The sequence below is a fragment of the Lynx rufus genome, unplaced genomic scaffold, assembly GCF_022079265.1.
Source record: "Lynx rufus isolate CCGP_SWC_20201006 ecotype Redwood Valley unplaced genomic scaffold, mLynRuf1.p SCAF_16, whole genome shotgun sequence".
Classification (NCBI taxonomy): domain Eukaryota; kingdom Metazoa; phylum Chordata; class Mammalia; order Carnivora; family Felidae; genus Lynx; species Lynx rufus.
In genome coordinates, this window is record NW_025814830.1 from 3181314 (window position 1) to 3187299 (window position 5986).

The 5986-nt window shown below is 50.3% G+C and overlaps 1 pseudogene; it reads right to left on the minus strand.

Moving 5' to 3' along the window:
* Positions 1-1669: 1669 nt before the first annotated feature.
* Positions 1670-2983, minus strand: LOC124510860 (myeloid cell surface antigen CD33-like; annotated as a pseudogene).
* Between the last annotated feature and the right edge of the window lie 3003 nt (positions 2984-5986).

Here is a 5986-nt window from a genome sequence, read left to right on the forward strand (position 1 = left end):
TATGCATTTGACCTAGCATTTACACTCCTGAAATGGAAAACAGTGTTCAACAACAACATGTCCTCTGATGTTCATAGTAGCATTCTAATAGCCCCAAGAAGAAGCCACCCAAATGTCCATCAGCTCATAAATGGAAGAACAGAATGTAGTACATCCATACAATAGAACGACAAAAGAGAATTAGTACTCATACATGTTCTACGTGTGATCCTTGGAAAGGTTTTGTAAAATGAAAGAAACCAGACACCGAAGGCCATGCTTTGGGGGATTTCATTTAGTTGACATATTCCACAGTAGGCAAATCACCAGAGACAGAAGTCAGATTAGTGGTTTCCCGGGGTCAGGAGGAGGGGGAATGCGGGGGTCATTGCCTAACAGGTATGGGTGTCCCTTTGGGGTGATGACAATGCAGGGTGGATGGAATCAGGCAGTGGTGATAGTCGCACAACATTGGGACATCCCAAAAGCCATCTATTGTGCACTTAAAAATGGCTGCAATGGAGAGTTACCTTTTAGGTGAATTTTTCCTCAAAAAAATAATAATGCATATCCATAAAAATACCATATGGAGAGATTGGTTCCCACCTGGTTCTGGCAAAGATCACAAAGTTTCACCCCATTCAGAGTTGGTGGAAACACATACTTTTCACCCCAGCTGTTGGGAATATAACCTTGTCCACCCTCTGTGGAGAAAACTTGGCCACGTCTCTCAAAAGTAGAAAGAACGTAAGGGGCACCTGGGTGGCTCGGTCAGTTGGGCATCCGACTTCGGCTCAGGTCATGATCTTGCAGTCCGTGAGCTCAAGCCCCACGTTGGGCTCTGTGCTGACAGCTCAGAGCCTGGAGCCTGCTTCAGATTCTGCGTGTCTTTCTATCTCTCTCTGCCCCTCCCCTGCTCGCACTTTGTCTCTCTCTCTCTCTCTCTCTCTCTCTCTCAAAAAAAAAAAAAAAAAGAACATAAGATCCTGCTCTTCTGGTTCTAGGAATTTATCCCATAGACCTAGACACACATACATGGAATGAGATACAAGATTATCAACTGCAGTTTTTCTGTTGGTGGAATAAAATGAACACCGTGATTTTCCATTAGTAGATGATGCATGCAGCAGAACCCATCCATGTGAAGGAATACTGCACAGTCACGGATAAGAAGGAGGACAGCCTGTGCCACTGATAGCAAAGGGCCCCTATATCCTTAGTGCAAACACAGCAATGCTCAGAGCAGCCCACGGACCCTGGTCATTTGCCAGGAGGGGACTGGGTATCTGAGGACAGATTCTGCTGTGCATTCTGAATACTTGTCCATGTGAACATATTACCTGTACAGAAGTATTAAATAAGTACTTGTTAAGGAAAATAAAAGACAGAGCAGGAAGAGTCATCAGGAGACGCATGATAGGGTGCCTGGAGAGGCAGATGGCCAGGTGGCCCTGTTCTACTGGTTCTCCTGGTAACAGGGGGGGAGCAGAAATGGGGGAGGGAGGGGCCGTTGGGGACAGCTGCTCACAGGGCATGGGAGCTGGAGAGGAGGAGGGACCACTGTGTTCACCCACAGGGGTGCCTGGTCCCCAGAGTCGGTCAAAATGAGGCAGGGACCCAGCTCTTTCCTGAGCTTGGAAGAGGCCCAAGTCCCTACAGCCTGGGAGAAGGCTGCTTCCTACCTGCGCTGTGTCCCAGGCAGACCCTGAATGATGGGTTCTGTGTGGCACCTAGGATGGAAGGACGGGATTTCCCTCTCCAATGGGGTGGGGTGATGTGAGATACATGTAGACATCCCCCCACCGCCAGAAGCCACAGAAACACGGGAGAGACAGGGCTTGAATCCTTCTAGGTCCCCTACTCAGCCAGGGCTCCAGGACTAAAGCATCAGCATCAGCACCCAGACCTGGACCTCCTGCCCCCCATCCCCTCAGGCACCCAGGTGGTCCTGGCCCCACACTCACAGGTGACATGGAGCTGGACGGCCCTTTCCACCATCACACCAATTGTAGGGAACTTCACCTGACAGGTGACGTTGGTGCCGTGGTCCTGGAGCCGTGGGGTGAGAGTGAGCACTGAGGAGAGGTGAGTCCTGGGGTCCAGGCAGGTGAGGGAGGCTGACGTCCAAGAGAAGATGGGGGGTGTGCCCCGCTCACAGGCTCAGGGCACAGAGCGGGTCAGGTTACTGGGGGTGTCCAGACTCCAGGGTCTTAGGGATGAGGATGTCAGGTGTGTGGGTCAGGGCTGGGGGGAAATGGGGAGACACGGGGATCAGAAGGTGGGTCCACAGTGTGGCCCTGAGAGAAGCCTCAGGATTTGGTCCAGCTCCTGACTCTGAGGCCTGACATATGTTACCCCCAACCCGTCCCAGGTTGTCCTGGGACCTTACCCATCACTTGCACAGAGCGCTGGGTCTGTGTGTAACTATATCTCAAATAAGGCCCTCTCTCCACCCTAAAGACATATGTCCCCAAGTCACTTCTCCGTGCATCTCTGATGTCCAGGAAGCAATTGTAGTCCCGGGGGTTTCCAAGGAGGTGGAATCGGCCCCGGGTCTCCCGCTGCAATTGTTGACGGGGGTTGTTTGTGGCCACTGGAGCATCCCGGTGTATACTGACCCCTTCCCGAAACCAGTATCCGTGAGCTGGGGCATTGTCACTGTATTGGACCAGGGGGTAAGAGAAACTGGAATGCACAAAACACACACAGGCCCTTCTGCACCGTCACGGACTCTCGCACTCGCAGCTGGAAGCTGGGATCCTGAGCCCGGGACCCTGCAGGGAATCGAGGGTCAGTAGCGGCCCCCGCCCGCCTGGCCCTCTCCCCTCCGCCCACTCACCTGCCCACAACAGGGGCAGCAGCAGAGGCAACAACATCTTAGAGACAGATGTCTGGGCTTCCTGTGGGTGGAGAAGGGAAGGCAGAGGGAGGCTGAGGGGGGCCCACGGGAAGCTGGGGAGGAGCACGAGGCCTCACGATTTCGCAAACGGGGAACTGCCGCTGCGGAGCTCACCCCCTGTCTGCACAGAGCCTGTGACACCCTGAAAGAGCAGACCCAGGCCGGCCGACTAGTGACTATGTCCCCGACATGGCCGCAGAAAGAAGTTCCCGCTCTAACCTCAGACCACGCATCCTCCCCTTGAGTAAATTATGTTTTCTAAGGGGCGCCTGGGTGGCGCAGTCGGTTAAGCGTCCGACTTCAGCCAGGTCACGATCTCGCGGTCCGGGAGTTCGAGCCCCGCGTCGGGCTCTGGGCTGACGGCTCAGAGCCTGGAGCCTGTTTCCGATTCTGTGTCTCCCTCTCTCTCTGCCCCTCCCCCGTTCATGCTCTGTCTCTCTCTGTCCCAAAAATAAATAAACGTTGGAAAAAAAAATTTTTTTAAAAATTATGTTTTCTAAGATGAAACATAGGGGTTTCATCAGGCTACTGATTGATGCATTCTTCCGAAGTCTGAGGTGGGAGGAAGGGGAGTGTGAGAGGTGTGGAAAGTGTGAGTTGAAGAGGGAGGGCTTCTCTCAGGGGCCAGAGGCAGGAGCCCTCAACCCTGTCCAGGCTTAGAATGACCTGGGAGCATTTTAATAACTGACTCCTCCCCAAACCAGTTAAATCAGAGTCTCTGGGGATGGTGTTTGATGCTAGGTATTTATATAGCACAGCAAGGCTGACAGCCAATGGTTAATAGGTGACCAGTGAGAAACGTTCTGTATACACTGAGGCCAAACATGTTAAACAACCTCAGACACAGTGGTTCTTAAACTGCAGGTGCATCAGAATCTCCTGGAAGACTTGTTCAAACACAGATTGCTGAGCCCCACCCCCAGAGTTTCTGATTCAGTAGGTCTGTGACCACCAGGCCCAACATTTGCATTTTTAACAAGTTCCAGGTGACTCTGATAATTGCTGATCTGGGACCACACTTCGGCAGCCAATCGGCTGAGGCCACGACCCTTCCCCAGCCAATCGGCTAAGACCATGATCCCTATAAAACCTTCGTGCTTTTGAAACTCGCGCTCTCTCTCTCTCTCCGGTATCTCACCACTGCCTCGGGTGCAGGTAGGGGATTGAGCTCGAGCTAGCTCGAATAAAGGCTCTTTGCTTTTGCATCAGACTTGGCTCCCTGGTGGTCTTTGGGGATCACGAATTCTGGGCATGACAACCCCTCGGCCTGAGACCCGCGAGACCCACCCAGGGAGGAGAGACCAGGAGCAGACCTCCGGGCACTTCCCTCTGTCACCGGAGCCTGGTTCACAGGGATGTGGGTCCTGCCTGTGGGGGCGGCCTCGACTTTGCTGGAGGCCTATCCTGATGGGGAAAAGTGCAGCAGTGATGTCTGAGATCTCCTCAGCACGGGTGCTGGAGAGTGGGTGTCCTAAGTCCTGCTGCTCAGGCCGTGAGCCCATTTGCTCTGGGGAAGCAGTCACTTCTTGGCCTGGCTCGATTTATAGCCTCTGTGTGTCTACCCCTGTTATTCTTTTTTTTGTTTTCTTTCCAAAATAGGAAAGGCTTTTTTCTTTTCCTTCCTTTCTTTTCTTTTTTCTTTTCTTTTCTTTTCTTTTCTTTTCTTTTCTTTTCTTTTTCTTTTCTTTCTTTTCTTTTCTTTTTCTTTTCTTTCTTTTCTTTCTTTTTCTTTTCTTTCTTTTCTTTTTCTTTCTTTTTTTTCTTTCTTTTTCTTTCTTTTCTTTCTTTCTTTTTCTTTCTTTTTTTTTCTTTCTTTTTCTTTCTTTTTCTTTCTTTTCTTTCTTTCTTTCTTTCTTTCTTTCTTTCTTTCTTTCTTATTTAATTTACATCCAAGTTAGTTAGCATACAGTGCAACAATGACCTCAGGAGTAGATTCCTTAGTGCCCCTTCCCCATTTAGCCCATCCCTCCTCCCACAAGCCCTCCAGTAACCCTCAGTTTGTTCTCCATATTTATGAGTCTCTTCTGTTTTGTCCCCCTCCCTGTTTTTACATTATTTTTGTTTCCCTTCCCTTATGTTCATCTGTTTTGTCTCTTAAAGTCCTCCTATGAGTGAAGTCTTATGATATTTGTCTTTCTCTAATTTCGCTTAGTGTGATACCCTCCAGTTCCATCCACGTAGTTGCAAATGGCAAGATTTCATTCTTTTTGATTGCCGAGTAATACTCCATTGTGTATACACACACACACACACACACACACATATATATATACCACATCTTTATCCATTCATCCATCGATGGACATTTGGGGTCTTTCCATACTTTGGCTATTGTTCATGGTGCTGCTATAAGCATTGGGGTGCATGTTTCCCAGAAAGGCTATATTTTTAAGACTAAACAAATAGTACAAACGTAGACCTGTCATTCTTAAGCAGGGGCGTTGCCTGCACCCCACCCCACCCCCCAGCCAGGGGACCATTGGCAGTGTCTTGACACATTTGATGGTCATAGCTTAGGACGAGGGTGTGTCTGGCAATTAGTGGGTTGAGACTAGGGATGCATTTAAATATACCTCTGATGTGCAGGATGGCTCCCACTGCAAAAAATCCTTCGGCTCCAAGGTTCAGTAGTCCTGAGGTTCAGAAAGCCTGGTCTAGAGGCGTCTGGGTGGCTCTGTCAGTTAAGCATCCGACTTCAGCTCAGGTCATGATCTCACGGTTCGTGAGTTCAAGACCTGCGTTTGGCTCTGTTGCTGACAGCTGGGAGCCTGGAGCCTGGTTCAGATTCTGTTTTCTTCTCTCTGCCCTTCCCCTGCCAGCACTCTATCTCTTAAAACATTTCTAAAAATGTAAAAAAAAAAAATTCCTGGTCTAGACTTGAGAGACATCTTCCAGGAGTGGGGTCTTGGAGGTTCTGCAGTGTCCAGCTTGTGAGAGATGAGTAAGGGTCTTGGGTGAAGTGAAGAAGACAGCCGCTCATTCACTCACTCAACAGGTCCAGGGTGAACATCTGCTCTGTGTTAGGGCTGGAGGCGCAGCAAACCCAGCTCCTGCCCTTGAGATGCACCCCACCGGGGGCAGAGACACACGGTCCACAGGCACCTGCCT